The sequence below is a fragment of the Nymphalis io genome, chromosome 26 (genome assembly GCF_905147045.1).
Source record: "Nymphalis io chromosome 26, ilAglIoxx1.1, whole genome shotgun sequence".
NCBI lineage: Eukaryota > Metazoa > Arthropoda > Insecta > Lepidoptera > Nymphalidae > Nymphalis > Nymphalis io.
This window is the reverse complement of record NC_065913.1, coordinates 5,776,033-5,794,515: the sequence shown is the minus strand read 5'-3', so window position 1 is coordinate 5,794,515 and position 18,483 is coordinate 5,776,033.

The window sequence follows — 18,483 nt, the reverse complement described above, 5'->3', positions numbered from 1 at the left end:
CCTTCTTTCTTTAATATTAAAAAAGAAACAAAATTTTCAATGAAAAAGTTCATCATTATTCATTCATACATATATTTTGTTTTTATGTATTGAAATGAAAAAAAAAAAACAAACAAATCAACATGTAACAGATCAACGACCTCTGAAATATTCTTAAGAAAATTTCGAACAGACGTCGAGATCAAATGGAATTTCGATATCCTCTTTTAACGGCGTCATAAAGTAGGCGACAGATTACGGTAGACCAACCACATGGTGATAAGTTTCAGGAAAATCGCTCTTATACCATCGCATATAGTACCGCAGCATAATGGACGCCACACGGATATGTATTGACACTTTTACGAGACCAGAGCACTTTATACCTAAACCCAACTGAAAAGATTAATGGAATTTCCATCAAAAATTGTTTGAAATATTATCACTCAGTATAAGTGATGTTCGTCGTCAGAATAAGTTATTGCGGGTTTTTTTCCGCTTGGAGTCTTTCTTAGGCCAATATATGATGATATTATTCTTTTTACATATACAATACAGCCGAGATATCCGAGTGGTTACATAAATCTTAAACGATGATCGCGGGTTGAAACCCGAGCAAGCACCACTGAATTTTCATGTACTTAATTTAGAAGGAAACATTTACACGATGATATTTTTCTTACCATTTATTCTTTGTGAAACTTTACTTACTAGTAAGACTTTCTGCAAGCCCACTTGAGTAGATACAATCCTTAGATTATACCGCCAAACAGTAATAATAAGTATTGTTGAATTCGTTTTCAGGGTGTGAAAGCCAGTGAAAGTAGTAAAACTACAAGTATACGCTTTTAAAATATAATTCTTTGTATATACCACACGTATCCCGAACGAAATGTTTCTAAACGACTATTAAGTGAATAGGTAAAGTTTTATGCAACGATTTCGCTAAAAACTCGCACACAGAGAAACCTGCAACATGCAATTATAAAATTGCTCTAAGCATTTTAAAAGCAATATAATTTCCAACGCACCATTTAGTGTTTGTGAAGCTACTGTAAAATATGTTTAGTAACACCTTTTTAAGCTGAATTCGCTTAAAGGACAGATTTAATGACCAACTACTTGGTGGTAGGGTTTTATGTAAACTCATCTGGGCAGGTGCCACCCACTCATCAGACATTCTACCGCCAAACAGCAGTTCTTAGTAATGCTATGTTCCGGTTTAAAGGGTGCTAACTCACCCTAAGAAAGAGATACAAAGACAGATTCTTCTCTTTCTTACAATGGTTAAATAATTTAGACTTAAACTAATTTTCGTCAGCGTATGACATAGGACGTGGGAGACCTTGTTAGGTATCTTTTATGCTTTGTTATTATTAAAAACCATATGTCATTTTATGTACCCCTGACAACACGTATGTAATATTATGATGATCGATTAATATCGATTCAAAATATAAAAGAAGTATATTGTTATTAGACGTCCTTGTATTTTGAATTGCGTCCATATTTTTTGGATATTGATAATTTGTACAATATTGTGAGATAATCAAAGAAAATAGGTAAAAAGCAAAAATAATCTTAAGAGTAATAATCTATAATATTTAAAACAAAATTATCAACTTTTTTTTTCTTTCTTTTTTTTTATATGTCCGGGATGGCAAATGACTCTACTCCACCTGATGGTAAGTGGTAGTAGAGTCTAAACGCGACGACGGCCAGTACAGACGGGAAGAATGTTCTGTACTGCGGGCCGTCACCGCCTTGCCGGCCCGCAATATGCCTCTTCACGCCTCGTTTGAAGGAACCCGGGTTGTAAGAGGAGGGGAACATGTGAGCTGGTAAGGAATTCCATTTTTTGGTAGTGCGACAAAGAAACGAGTTGCCAAATTTCTTTGTGCGCGGTGGAATTGATGTCACAGTTAGGCGGTGACATCGAGAACCAGCTCGATTGGACTTAAGAAGGAAGGGGGAAGCAGGAATTAGAGAGAATAATTCCTCAGAGCACTCGCCGTGATACAGTCGATAGAAAGCGCTCAGTGCTGCTATCTCGCGGCGCAATTGTAAAGGTTCAAGGGTATTTGTGACCTTTACGTCGCCAATAATGCGTACTGCACGTCGCTGCAACCGGTCCATGGCCTCCAGTAGGTACTTAGCGGAGCCATCCCAAAGGTGCGAGCAATATTCAACGCAAGACCGTACCTGTGTTTTGTATAACAGGCACAGTTGTTGTGGCGTGAAAAAACGCCGCACCTTGTTCAGAACTCCGAGTTTCCGTGAAGCTGTTTTTATAATAGCCTCGATGTAATCCCTTGGACTAAGGTCGCAGCGAACGTCCATCCCTAGCATGGCGATTTTGCTTTGTATCATCAGCGGTGTGCCACAGAGGGAGGGATGAGGGTAAAATGGTGACTTTTTCGCTGTGAGAGCGCATACCTGTGTTTTCTTGGCATTAAACTCAACAAGATTATCAGAACCCCATTTGGCGATGAGTTCTAACGTCCTATCGAGTTCAATGACAAGATTCTCCCGCCTCTCCTCAATTTCCGCCCGCCCAGCCACTGCGCGTCCGTGGTATCCACCATGCACTGTACTATCATCTGCATAGCAATGTATGTTCCCAAGGGAGAGCATATCATTGATATGCAAAAGAAAGAGTGTGGGAGATAGCACAGATCCCTGGGGGACCCCAGCATTCACTACATAGAATTGAGAAGCGCAACCATCTACTAAAACACGAAGGCTACGATTGTGTAGGAAGCTGGCAATCCAGGTGCATAGCTGAGCAGGCAGACCATATGCTGGTAGCTTGGAGAGAAGACTTCTGTGCCAGACCCTGTCGAAAGCCTTGGAGATATCGAGGCTGACAGCCAACGATTCTCCATGCTTGTCGATAGCTTCACCCCAGAGGTGTGTTACGTACGCTAGAAGATCACCTGTGGACCGTTTTGATCGAAACCCGTACTGACGATCATTAGTTAGACAGTGATCTTCTAGGTAATGGATCAGTTGGTTGTTTAGAATCCGTTCCATCACCTTACAAAGTACTGAGGTGATAGCTATTGGCCGATAATTTGCCGGGTCAGACCGATCCCCTTTTTTGGGAACCGCTTGCACATTAGCTCTTCTCCAAGCCTCCGGCACACATCCCGAAGAGAGAGAAAGTTGGAACAGGCGCGTTAACACAGGAGACAGCTCCGCCGCGAACTTCTTCAGCACAATCGCTGGTATTCCATCAGGACCGCTAGCTTTCCGTATATCAAGTGATTGCAGCTCCGCACGCACATCACGTTGCCTGATTTTGATGTCAGGCCTCGTGTGGCCACATGAAGGTATTGTTGGTGGCTGCGCACTACAATCATCGATCACAGAGTTGTCGGCAAAGAGTTTAGCCAGGAGGTCGGCTTTCTCCTGCGGACTGTGAGCTAGCGATCCGTCCGGATTTCTGAGCGGTGGCAGCGAAGGTTGGCAGAAATTGTTTTGCACAGACTTGGTCAGACGCTAGAAGCTACGGGAGCCCCTAGAATGCGAAGTAAGGTCATGACCAATCTGTACAATGCGCTGTGCATCCGTTCTCGTGTATGCCTTCCTACAGGACTTGGAATTTAACTTAAGACAGCAGCTATAATTACAGATCGGAATCGAACTCGGACCACTCGAAAATTCGTAGTATTTCAGATCTTAAGGCCAACTAATAGTCGACATGCTAATATTCGTATAATCTTTCATTATACGAATATTAGCATGTCGGGGACGCGAAACCACGAGTTTATCCTCTACGACAAAACAGCCCAACGCGCCTAAAGAAGTTTTCACTTCAAAGAAACAAATATTATGTCATCACAACAATCGTTTTATGTGACCTAGGTTAAGATAAAAACATAACATATTATTTTTAATATAGAACAAAATAACGAGTATACTGCACACCAAAATTTTATAAGTTATTCAAGTCATGGCTGGGGTAATATTTCTACTGTGGCGTTTAACTATGTACCTAAATAAGAATTTCAAAACAAAAAAACATTATACGTTTTTCGTATTTTATTTTTGGGTTTCTATAAGATTTTATTTTAATTAATAATAAATATTTCTAAATTAATTAATTGCTACAACAACAATTTCTGTTTCTTAAATTAATCATTTTTTACATCAAATTCAGTTAGTTTTAGCAAAAAATCAACATTAAATTGGTATAAAATTTAAATAATTAACTAAAACCAGTTAAAATTTAAGAGATACATTCTTAAACAAAAATAACGTATTCGGTAGTTTGACCTGTTAAAATAAATATTAACCAAACAATTAACAATTATTCGCATTTTCTAGTGCTAGTTATATATAATTTTTTATAGTACATATTTTTCATATGAGATTTGTATCTGTTTTAAAAAAATGTAAATCATTCAATTATATATACTTATTACATTTGACTTTGAGTATTTTCTTAGGAGAAGTAGGATTGATGGTGATTTTTGATATTTCATTTATAATAGTGTACCTAAAACCTCAAGAATATCAAGCAAATTTACAGCTCTTTTACTGGTGGAAGGGCTTTGTGCAAGCTTGTCTGGGTAGGTACCACCCACTCATCAGATATTCTACCGAAAAACAGCAGTACTTGTATTAGCAAATTTGGTTTGAAGAGAGAGCCAGGGTAATTACAGGCACAAGGGACATAATATCTTAATTCCAAAGGTTAGTGGCGCATTGGCGATGTAAGCGATGGTTAACATTTTTTATAATGCCAATGATTATGGGCGTTGGTGAACGCTTATCACTAGGTGGCCCATAAGCTCGTTCGCTTACCTATTACATAAAAAAAATATCTATGTGAATTACACTAGGCTTATTAATTTTTGTTTCTCTCTTTTGATCGAACAATATATTTTATTTAATGGGTGATTAATCAATAACTATTCGATGATTGTTGTCCATTGTGACTGTTTGTAGTTTCAAGAAAATTAGTATTTCTATAAAGAAAATTAGCCTTCTTTATATCGCGCGATCTGTTAAAAGTAGCTTTTTTTGTAAGAGGGGCAAACGAGCAAGAGACTCACCTGATGGAAAGTGACTACTACCGCATATGGACATCTGCAAAACCAGAGGGCTTGCGGGTGAGGAATGAGTACGCTCTTTTCTTAAAGGTTGCTATGTCATATTGATTCGGAAAAGTCCCTGGCGAAAGCTGATTCCAGACCTCGAGTGGTCAGGATGGAATTTCGAGTTGTTGCGCGATGTCCAGTGGTGAAATTCAGCAGCCGGAACTAATCCAAACAATTCCTCAGAACATTACCCCGTGATATATGCGATATAGGATGAAGAGATGCAGAGGTGACCGACATTCCCTAAGACAGCCTTAGCCAAAATACGCGTGTATCCGAAGGATGACGTACCAATCTCTCACCAATCTTGAAAATGTGCTGTCTTTGCCTTGGCAATAACACTTTTGAAAGACATAGAGGCAGAGTTGTATGCCTTTTTATATGCGTTGTTATTTACATCACGAGATGCGAGAGCATTCTCGTCTTCGGCATGATGCCAAACCAGGGATGGGATCTCGGAATTCAATATTTTGCGAATTGTTTAAATAAAATATCTAGATTATTAGAACTTATTAGCTAGGTATTCGAACCGTGGACCACCAAAGCTGTAGCCGAACAAGCCAGATCAACGTAGCACTTAATATACTATCATAAATAAGAACACACGACTAAACACTGCAGACAAATTAATAACATAACGTTTATAGCATTTTATGTGCTAAGATGCAAAACATGCTTACAGCATATTCGAAATCCTTTACAGCAAGGTATTCTGTCGAATAAATTATAGCTCCGGTTGGCTGTAAACTTATATATAATAATACTAATAAATTACCGGGAAAATAATTTGTTACAACCCTAACTAATTACCTAAGGGAATTACAATTCAAATATTTTGCTACCAAATATTTAAATTATCCTTACAAATAAACAGCCTTACTTATAAATTTTGTTTGGCGGGTGATATTATATGTTAAACAATGCTGTCTTTTTCATTCGAATGTGAAATCAATGATGACAGAAAGAGCGAAATCATTGTCTATGTAAGCAATCGCGAAGCATCGTTTACAAGTAAAACCGTAAATGCATTTACATAGGAAAAAATTACAGGATATTATGTATAAATATATGATTTTTTGTATGTTTCTTTGTGATGGATAAACTCAAAATCTACTTAATTGATTTCAAAAATTACAAAAAATTAAATTCTTAATTGATTTAAAAATAACCGTATTTTTACCGTACATTATCCGCGAGTAACATAGGATTTTTACATATATATATATATTTCAATTAGAGATCCTTACGAAAATTGCAATAATGTAACCCAATTTATCAATTCTTTCCTATAAAAGTCATTATTGGCGTAAAAAAGATAATTGTTCAACCCGGATGTCGGAGCGGACCGCTAGTATATTATATAAAAAAAAACGAAACATATTTATAACAATGTGAAAATAAAAGGAGAAATATGAAAAAGTAACGAATGAATGACAATAACAATAAATAACAAATTTTGTAAGAAATAGTAATCTACTTTAACTTAATAATTGTAATAAGCAAAATTAGCAAATAATGAGCACAAGATCAATTACAATAAGAGCTTGATCACTCATAAATTTATTAAAATAATGATTATCTTGATCGAATAATGGCGTATTAATTGAATAATATGCCTTAATTGTATTGATATAAGATTACATTTAAGGTCCAAAATCGCGTGAAGTTTTCTTTAATTTGAATATGAAAATAAAGAGAATTATTTAACTGAATATAAACGTTATCTTGAAAACCAGAAAGTTTAGAAGCCGATACGCCTTACAAAGTATAAATGTTTGGCGACATAAATGGTAGCAGGTAGGCCTAAACAAAGCTTATGTATCTCATTAAATTGGTAAAATTGTATCCCCATTTTCTGTTTTAGATTTAATCTATTTGATAATATTGACGTTTCGAAATCACCGTAAGACTTCCCTTGAATGTAGAATCATTACACTTGCTTATTTAAATATTGTTTTAATAACTTATTATATAATTTAGCCTAGATGGACTAATGGTTAGAACGCGTGAATCTTAAACGATGATCGTGGATTCAAATCCGGGCAAGCGCCACTGAATTTTCATGTGCATAGTTTGTGTTTATATTCTTATAATTCATAGAGGTACCAGTGGTGACCGTATCTACTGCGCTAGTAGATCCTAATAATTCATTCATTCCAGTCTGTTTTTATGTACCTCTGGGAAAAGACCACTTCAATATCACGGTTTCAAGATCAATTTCAATCCGTATCCACAATTTTCCAGCTGGCCTTGTAATATCATTTTGAGAGCATGCTCCTCTTGGCCTCAATTTTATAAGAACCTTCGATCGTCTTCTATTCTCTGAACCGTTCATTTCCATATTGACGTGGAACCCGCGTGGACCTTTTCGGTTCCCGTAGGGTTTCTGCTCATGACATTTGTCATGTCAGTTTGTATAGGCCATTACGGGTGTTTATAGTGGTCTAAGTTGCTTATTCTGTCCAGACCGAAATAAATTTGTTGTAGATTGACTATGTGTGTGACGTGACTATTGATTAAATATCAAAATTTAAATAAATGGATATTTAGAAAAGTTACAAAAACTGTATTTTCATATTAAGCGAAATCTCTGACGAAGCAGCTCATTGTGCACCAAATGTAGTTGAAAGACACCGTTTTGATGTTTAACCATTTTCCTCTCAGGGAAACTAAGGGGACAATGAAACGTGTATCTCCCTAGAGACATTTCGCCTACTTAACTGAATCCACTCTCGGCTGTTCGTACAGTGTCGTGCAGAAATATGTGCAAAATATCAAACGTTAGTAGACTAGGCTTTTTTTTATAACTGTTAATTGATATACTTATATATATAGACCACTGTAGTCCAGGAGAACAAATCATACTAAGACGAATAGTTGAGTTTTATTTGTTTTGTTCGTATGGAAGCAAAAACTATTAACCCGATTTATAGAGCATGTTTATTTTTAAATATTTTTTTATATATTTGTAGCTTCATATATATATATATATTTTTTTTATAGAATAGGAAGGCGGACGAGCATATGGGCCACCTGATGGTAAGTGGTCACCAACGCTCTTAGACATTGGCATTGTAAGAAATGTCAACCATCGCTTACATATCCAATGCGCCACCAACCTTGGGAACTAAGATTTTATGTCCCTTGTGCCTGTAATTACACTGGCTCACTCACCCTTCAAACCGGAACACAACAATATCAAGTATTGCTGTTTTGCGGTAGAATATCTGATGAGTGGGTGGTACCTACCCAGACGAGCTTGCACAAAGCTCTACCACCAGTAAGTAATATATATATAATAAATATAACATATACACGACAGCTTTGTCTCAAAGTCAACGTGAGTCAGAATCAGAAAGAGAGAGATGATAAGTATAAAAAAAGTCTAGATTTTTTTATTTCATACTATGTATTAATCCCTCTCAAAGTAAATCAAATTTAATTTCAAGCGTTTTCTGGCAATGAAAATGGCCGTTTATACTTATCAATTGTGACCCGTAGGTTAATAAATATTACAAGATACGTGAATGAATGTCCGAGAAAAAGAGGCGAGATTCGAGAACCCTAATCATACCCGTACGAAATCAAGCCGGGTACATTCAAATTTTTTTTTTTTTATAGAATAAGAAGGCGGACGAGCATATGGGCCACCTGATGGTAAGTGGTCACCAACGTCCTAAAACCTTGGTATTGTAAGAAATGTCAACCATCGCTCACATAGCCAATGCACCACCAACCTTGGGAAGTAATATTTTTTATCCCTTGTGCCTGTAATTACACTGGCTTACTCACCCTTCAAACCAGAACACAACAATATCAAGTACTGCTGTTTTGCGGTAGAATATCTCATCAGATATTATTAATTTTAACTTACTACTTGTAACTAAATTCATTGTTTACATGTATTAAGTAACTTTAAATTAAGTTTAAGTGTAGTTAATAACTTGTCAACTTAATACGTATAAATCACTTTAAACGTTTTGGCCGTTTATAAGTGGCAATAATTGACAGTGGCATATGCTTGCTACGTTGATTCTCGAAGTACTCATTAAAAAAAAACTATTTAAGAAAAATAGATATCGAATATTATATAATCGTAATCATAGAATCGTCAGTATTTACCGAGTTTAGAAACTGGTAAAAGGAGTTCAGACGTTAGAAAATGTATTGATATTGTTTGTATAGTTTTTTGTGGCCAACATCGCAAGACGATGCAAGTCCTCCGAGTAACTTACCCACTCTCACGGAAAAGTTCGGCAGTATTCCTTGAAACGAGCAAACATTTCGCTAGAGCTAAACATGTCATATAAAAAATCCTTTATGTAATATAACAATATACCGTCTCTCATCTAGAATAGAATAGAATACAATATGCGTTATTGTACACGAAAAAGAGTTACAGAAACATACAGTAAAAGAAAAAATAATATATTAATATATAATCTATGTTCATTATAAAACAAGGTCCTACAATTTTAAATCTAGCAGAACCCACAAGACGGATAAAAGCGGCGAAACAGTATGTTCTGTTTTTGTGTTGTTTTGAAAGAAGCTGGAATATAAGATTTAAAATCCATCCCATACTTATCAGCGTATTTACAGTGCAAGGAATGCGTGAAATTCCAAGCTACCTCCTTAGCTAAAAAAAACTCCTTTCATTTTCATCATGGCTTTATTAAAAAGTTTGTATAAAATTGGTTGTCGCATTCGCGTGTTTACGTCAACAAGGAAAGTGAAATAGTTTGACATGCAAATACACAAAGAAAAACATTTTAACGTGTTATTTAATAATAAGTAATTAATATAAGTGTTTTGATAGGTCGACGATTTTTGAAGTTTGTAATCGAATTTCTATTTCATTTCGGAAGATCTAAAATTAGTATCGTTGACCTTACAGAAGAATAACTATACAATGAATGAATATCCTACGCATTTATTATATACTATTTCTATCTTAACTTTATTAATAGGACTTTGAGCACCACCCTCGATAGATAACACTAGCAATACTTAGTATTGTTGTGTTCCGGTTTGAAGAGTGACTGTCTCACTGTCAATACAGGTACAAGGAACATAACATTACTTCCAAAGGTTGGTGGCGATGGCGATGTAAGGAGCAGTTAATATTTCTAACAGTGCTAACGTCTATCGATGCTGGTCACTTACTACCAGGTGTTCTATTTACCCGCCTATCTATTTTATAAAAAAAAACTCATCGAGTTTCGGCCACGGCGGTTAGTTTCAGTGTTACTAAATACACAGATATTATAGTGAACAAAAGTTCGCACAGTCAAGCACAGGAGCAATCTCTATTTCCTCTGTTATGGACAGACAGATATTATTTTGACAATATTGGAGATAAATCCAGTGCTGAACAGTAGCTTAAAATACTTTTCAAACACGAGAATGTAAGAATTCTCGACTAAAATACCTCAGTAACTTTTATTGACTTCACCCGATATTTTAACCCGGTTCGGCATCTGTTGCTAACTCAGCAATGAAACGATATATGGAGACATTCCATGGAATATAATGTTTTACATTTACAGCTTTGACATTTGCTCGGAATGAAATAGATGATGTTCATTCATTGGTAGAATATTCCAGAAATAATCTTCCAAGATATCATTTAATTAAGTCATAACATCTGAGCAAATTGCATATCAGTATATTTCGAAGTTTATTACCTGTTTATTTATTCTGGTCTCGAGACTAGATATCAAAGACGCGTAAAGTTTTCTCTCCAGTAACAGCCAGTTAATTTTCCACTGCTGGGCTAACACGTCCTCTCCCTTTAAATAGGTTTGGAGCTTTTTCTACTTGTTGTGGTACTTGCCTGGGTTTGAACCCACTTTTATCAGTTAAGATTCGCGCGTTTTAACCACGTGGCTTTTCTCTGTTCATCATCTACATCCCTCGACTATTTAAGACGGTTTGTTTGATTATAGTTAAGTAATTTATTAATCGTATTAAGCAATTAAGATAAATTATGACTGATTCCTATTTATATAAAATTCTTCAGGAAATAACAAGAACATTACAAACATATGGTTTGTCATACACGCGAAATTGGTGTGAGATATGAAAATAAGTTTGCGAAGATTATCCTGAGAACTTAAGACATAACATATATTATGTTGGTTAAAATACATGATCGCATTCGTAAATTCTTGGCGGCCACAAAATTTCAGAGTAGGAAGTTAATTTATGATGTTTCTAACATAAGCTGAGTGGTTCACCAAATTGGACTCCACGTTTCAGCTACACACACCACTATATATTATTACTATAATTTTGCTATGAATAAAGTGGCCTATTTTTATTTTGTATATCTTTTTTTTAATAGATATCATATGTTATGGATATTATGCATCATCTAAATGTTTTTTTGTACTTGAAGCATCTCTATTTAAAAGATATTACGTGTTATTTTTTATTTTTTTTTAAGGCGAGATGGCCCAGTTGTAAGAACGCGTGAATCTTAACCGATAATCGTAGGCTCAAACCCGAGCAAGCAACACTGAATTTTCATGTGTTTAATTTGTGTTATAATTCATCTCGTACTTGACGGTGTGGAATAAGCTCAAAAACCTTCTTCTCAAAAAAAGGGGAAGTGGCGTTAGCCTAGCAGTGGGACATTCACAGGCTGTAATAAATTAATCACATGAAAATTCAGTGGTGCTTGCACGGGTTTTAACCCACGATCATCGGGTAAGATTCACGAGTTATAACCACTAGGCCATCTCGGCTACTACTACTAGGCCTTAAGCATAATTTTTAATCTGTTACTTTTATCTAAATTTAAATCTTTAATCCTTATAAGATGTAAAAAAAGATAGAAAAAAATTGTAAGTGTTTTAATCAATTAAACGTAGCGAGGTAAGAACGTTAAATTTATATGTAAATGCGAGCATTACGAGATATTGAAGAGGAAAAGATTCGGTCAATAAACTCCAATTGTTATTTTTACCAGAATATACATACTCGGTTGCCTTTTGTAATTTATTAAGATAGTAAAAACAGTTAATTATTTTATATTAAAACACAAAAAACTCGTGTTAAATTGGTTTTTGTAATTCACATATATTTAGTAGCCACCTGATAAGGCTGCTGATATAAAGTCTTGGATTCAATAAACAACAAAGTTTTTTTTAAACTCCAAATTCAAATGGGCCTCGAAGGACATTGGCGCTGTCAGATATATTACCCGTTCCTTACATCGATAATGCGCTACCGACCTTGGGAACTAAGATTATCTCCCTTGTGCCCGTAGTAACACTGGCTCACTCACCCTTCAAACCGGAACATAACAATACAAAATAGTGCTATGTATGTGTTACCGTTAAGGTAAAATATCTGACGGCTTACACAAAGCCTTTGTGTAAGGACGTATATACATAAAAATATATAAATGACAAAATTTCAATGCAGGATAAATGCAATTATATATAATTAATATATGTACCATAATTAATTAAAATGTGTTACAACTGAATGCCATGCTGGTTCTTCTTTTTTGTATTGATTGCCAAGATAATTTATGTGCCCGAAAGGTCACACGCAATAGAAAATAATTAATATAATTAATTATAGCTCTAATTATGTCACCAACGGTACTTTGAAATTTTAAAATTCTTTATACAAATTTACTTAAATTTTACAAACGGCACTCACATCGCTGAAAATTTCTTAACATTGGCCTAAATTGGGATGTGAACCCAGGATCTCCGATGCCTTATAAGCTAGATACAAGAGCAACGATGTATATGACTATAACGTTCATCTTTGGCACATGTGAGACGAATGACATATTAGTGCAGCCACCATATTATTGGTATTTCTCGTGCCTTAAAATCACCATACCAGTTCTCAGCATTCTTGTTATATAAAATTCCTCGCGCTGAATTAACTTACTAAATTAAAGCCGGTAAATATATACGTAAAGAAAATTGCCTACGCTTTGTTTTCTTCCTAACAACGAGAGCTTTTAATAAGTTATCGCGTACTTGTTCACGAAATTACATTCTGTTTTTGAAAATCTAATTATAAATGCTGTGTAAATTATTTAACTTACGTGGTTAGAGCTGGACAAGGATTCGTTTACGTTTTTTTTTACATACTTTGCGTCTGTGCTTTTTTATGTAAAATATCAGTTGGCGCGTCTTGGGGGTGAGACCTGACTCGTAAGCCGTGACGGCTAACGGCATGACGCTGTTACGCGTCGACGCGGTTTGCTCCTCTCCGTAAACGCTCTCTATTTCCTTGTGTGTGTTTAACGCGTATACTTTTTTTTTTATAGAATAGGAAGGCGGACGAGCATATGGGCCACCTGATGGTAAGTGGTCACCAAACGCCCTTAGACATTGGCATTGTAAGAAATGTCAACCATCGCTTACATAGCCAATGCGCCACCAACCTTGGGAACTAAGATTTTATGTCCCTTGTGCCTGTAATTACACTGGCTCACTCATCCTTCAAACCGGAACACAACAATAACAAGTACTGCTGTTTTGCGGTAGAATATCTGATGAGTGGGTGGTACCTACCCAGACGAGCTTGCACAAAGCTCTACCACCAGGAAATATACTTATATTTCCTGGTGGTAGACCAGGAAATATACTATATTACTTCATTACTATGTTTTAATATTAATTCTATGATTTTATTCATTGTACTCCGTATTTATTTATTGGTTGTCAATAACCTTAAATTTCAATGTTACCTATAAGTATGGCAATTTTTACCCTTAGACCTATTATATTATTATTCTTTTTTTTATAGATACTATAAAAAAAGTTACATATAAAATGCTGCTGAATTGAAAAGTCACCCGTTTTGTGTTGTGTGAGATTATTGTATGAATATAAAGTTTAGTAGAATAATGACATACATATAACAGAAAGCGTAAGACAAATTGGTCTTAAACCAAAACAAGACATTGATGAAAAAGAGACATCTAAAAATAAAACAAAACTAAAGTTATTAATACTAAGTAATGAAATAATAATGAAAAATGATAATTTCATAATAAATATTGATTTAAATATCTTCAAAGCTGTTTTCAAAATAAGTGCACGATTAAATTAAAGGTGACTTAAGTTTAGAAACGATCGCCTGTTGGCTATTTCTTTGTTATATTAAAAATTTTAACCAATTGAAAAATCGTGTAAAAATATAAATATATTTCGCTGTCAGATCACCGTATTTTATAGCCAAAACTTGTGATACTTTAGCCTGCAATCAATAAGAACAAAGAGACATTATTTTTTGCAAATAAAAGGTCAAAGGTCAACAGAATTAATGAAGCCATTGCCTCAAGTAATCCTCCAGAATTGAAGTTTCTTTTTAATTAATTTTTACATCAAGTTTCTTCTTCATTATAACGTAGGAAGGACACGCTGCGTCCTCTTAATTTTAATTGTGTATATATTTAAAAAAAATCGTATTAAAACTGAGAACACACATAATTTTGTTAGCTAGCCTTTGGGTCTAGTGGCTATATATAAGGCTGCAGATCCCGAGGTTCTGAGTACAAGCCCGAAGGTGGACCGATAAAATGTGATTGTGTTTTTTCCTGTCAAAGAGACTCAGTAGCAGCCCAGTCTGGAAGTTGGAGTCTGGGTAGGTACAAACCACTCAACCATATCATCTACCGCTAAATAGCAATACTTAGTATTGTTTTGTTTCGGTTCGAAGGGTGTGTTAGCCAGTGTTAGACAGACAAAGGACACATCTTAGTTCCCGAGGTTGGTAACGCATTGGCGATGTAAGGAACGGTCGATATTTCCAAAAGCGTCCTATGTGCGGTGACAGCATACACTTATCTATTTAATATAAAAAAAATCGGATTTGAATTCGTGACTTTCATTTTAGATTCACGTGTTCTATCCATTGAGTATCTAGGGAATCTAAAACCGCAACACGTGAATGTGAAAAAATAATATTTACTAAATTCATTTTTATCAAGTTCATATATGAGAATTCTGTTGTTAAGTTCCCGCTACACACGCTAATGTTTGTCTACACACATTGCGAGTAAACTTTAGTATCTTATCAAATCATCTGTCGAGTTTCCTGTACGTGTAGATACGACCCGATATAAATCCAGAGAGAAGAATTTAACATTAAAATTTCTTTATGGGGTTTATTTAAATCGATTCGAAATAATTATTCGAGTAGGCTTAAACACGTGTTTAAGCTATTTACAGATATAGCCTATTCCAACCACATGAGGTGGACAAATAACTATGACACCGATATCATTGGTCACTGATATCAATTGACGCGATGTCATTGGTCGAGATCTTGAATAATCTATGATAATCACTATGGTTTCGCGATAAAATGGCGTTTTCAATATCCGCGAAGTTATAATCGTAATAAAGTAATATTATTCATAGATAACTAACGTTGCAATTGCGTTGTTTGTGAATAAAATTGTTATAATGTTATGTAATTGTTGGTGACCTTTTTGAAGAATATTATCAATAGATACAAACACGAAAATTACTAACTAATAAAAATATAATGTCTTCCAGACAGATTTCGGCCACGGCGAACAATCTCAAGAGAGATTAGCCAACTGCGCAGGAGATATTATAGTGCACAAGTGTGTGCGCAAACACAGGTGCAGACTATTCCCTAACTCTCATAATCCGATTGGACGGCAATCCGACACGACCGGAAAGAGTTTAGGCGCAGGACCAACGGCTTTACGTGCTTTCCGAGGCACGAGAATGTCCACACTTCCAACTTCTAGACTCCGGGCTGCTACTGAGAATTTTCTGACAGAAAAACCCAATAACTTTTTACTGGCCCGACCTGGGAATTGAACCCAGGACCTCTCCGTCTGCGGCCTTACATCAAACCACTAGACAAACGAGGCAGTCGTATTACTTACTATGATACATTGGAACACACAATTAAAAAAACCTTAAACACAGGCGATTAAAAAAAATTATCGTCAGTTTACAAACGTAGCTATTCGAAATTTAAATTTTACCGTTTTTAAATAAATATTTTTTATATATGACAATGTTAATATAGACCACATCGACATCGCCGATAATGTATCCAACCAACCAATAATAACAAATTGCATTTTATAAATACGGTTAAACAAGTTTCATTCTAGAAGTTTCTGTAACCAGTTTATTGCCGGAAACAGTAGAAAGGAAATGTACGATAGCGTTTTTAATACACAAAAAATATTTGTTCATCGATACGATTTGGATGAGTTGGATTTACATTTTAGAACTTCTAACTAAAGTTGGTCTCGATATTGGTGTTGTTTTCTTGACTTTGAATTCAGTCCAAATTCAGGCCAATCAATAGTGGCAGAATTTCAGTGCAATTAGACACATACAGGTTTCGTTACGATGTTTTCCTTCACCATTAAGCACGAGATGAATTATAATCACAAATTAAGCACATGAAAATTCAGTGGTGCTTGCCCGGGTTTGAACCCACGATCATCGGTTAAGATCCATGCGTTCTTACCACTGGGCCATCTCGGCTTTTTACTAACCACTACCAAACGTATAATTAAACCAACAATAACTAAGATCGCCATCTTCGTTCTATCCATAAACAAAAGAATTTTTAATTAAAATTTTTAATTCAACTAGTGAATTTAAAAGCCAAAGAATTTACTCTTTACGATCAGTTTAAATTTAATGAGATGGCTTCTTAAATTAAATCGTAAAATAGTATATATTCCATTTTTAAAAATATTTTAATGTTAATAGAATAGTGAATGTGCCCCGCCTCCGACATCCGATCTCAAAGATTGGACCACCGGTGTGCATTTCAAACAAAAAAGTCGTTAGAATCCCCTACCGGAACTTTTTCTACAAAGATGGTGTTAGTTTACAGAATAACTATCTTGATATCATTTATCTTAAAGTACAACAATTTAATACTCGTGTTATTTATTTGAAAAAACGCATTTACAATATATATATTTACACTTTTTTTTATTGTATAGACAGGTGGGCGAACGTATGGGCCACCTGATGGTAAGTGGTCGACGCCCATAGACATTGGCATTGTAAGAAATGTTAACCATCGCTTACAGCGCCAATGCACCACCAACCTTGGGAACTAAGATGTTATGTCCCTTGTGCCTGTAATTACTCTGACTCACTCACCCTTCAAACCGGAACACAACAATACCAAGTACTGCTGTTTTGCGGTAGAATATCTGATGAGCGGGTGGTACCTACCAGACGAGCTTGCACAAAGCCATCTAGGATCAGAATGTAAATTCTACATCAATCCTACACCCTGGGTTTGAACCAATCTTTCAAATTCAAATATTCTTTATTGTGATCTTGGGTTTACACTGATCTTAAAAGTATAAAATAAATTCAGCCAAATACTGCCTTAAGCATGTAATATTTAATTTTACGTTTGCATATAAACACTTTAAGCTATTATTGAAACATAATAAATTCACTTATTATGTTAATTAAAAAAAAACATATTCTAATATTAAGTTATAATTATTAATCGTCATACTTGAACAAAAAAAAATGAAATCAAAGCAATAAAACGAAAACCATGTGTCTATTTGAATAGACTACATATAATTCAAAACTAATAAAATTTCATAATTAAAATTGATTGAAACTCAAATGTATATATGAAATAATCATTAACAAATTAAAAATTTTTTTCTAACGAAAAAAAATTCTTAGGTCAAAAGTCACGCGTTTCAACCACTGAGCTCAATCAGCTGTTACACTCTCAAAGACAAAAGTAACTAAAATACAAATCATCTGGTTTGAGTGGCACCATAAACTTTTTATTCGGTTCGATCCAACGCCATTTATAATAGGAAAGTGTTTAAAACGACTCCTAAGCATAACATAACGTAAACTTAGTTTACTATTTTAGAAAATACATAATAAGGCCCACTTCAAACTGGACGTTTAACGCGTGCGTTTATTTTTATTGTGACACAAAAATAAAGACCATGTTGCAGATTATGTTACTTTAAACTTTTTTTTTAACTATTTAAAGTAGTATCTGTTATCACAATGTGACAAACATGTTCACCCGCAATCGACTGAAGTATTGAGTGGCGTGTTATTTAACCGTAATCGTTTTAGTTCCATGTACAGTCAACAAAAAAAAAACACTATCAACTTAACATATTATAATTCAATAACAAATATTTTATACTATAAATACTATTTCAATTAAACGTATCGTATAACTTAAGTGAAACAATAGTACGAGTATCCAACAAAAACATCAGCAATATTAAACCGCATTCAAACGCCTAGTGTGTAAACAGAGGTCGTATCTGATTTATGATAACGCCCGCATTGGTAATGATTGACGTATGGCCCATTTCCGTCAGCCATAAAGAATTTCTATCATAAACTTCACGTGC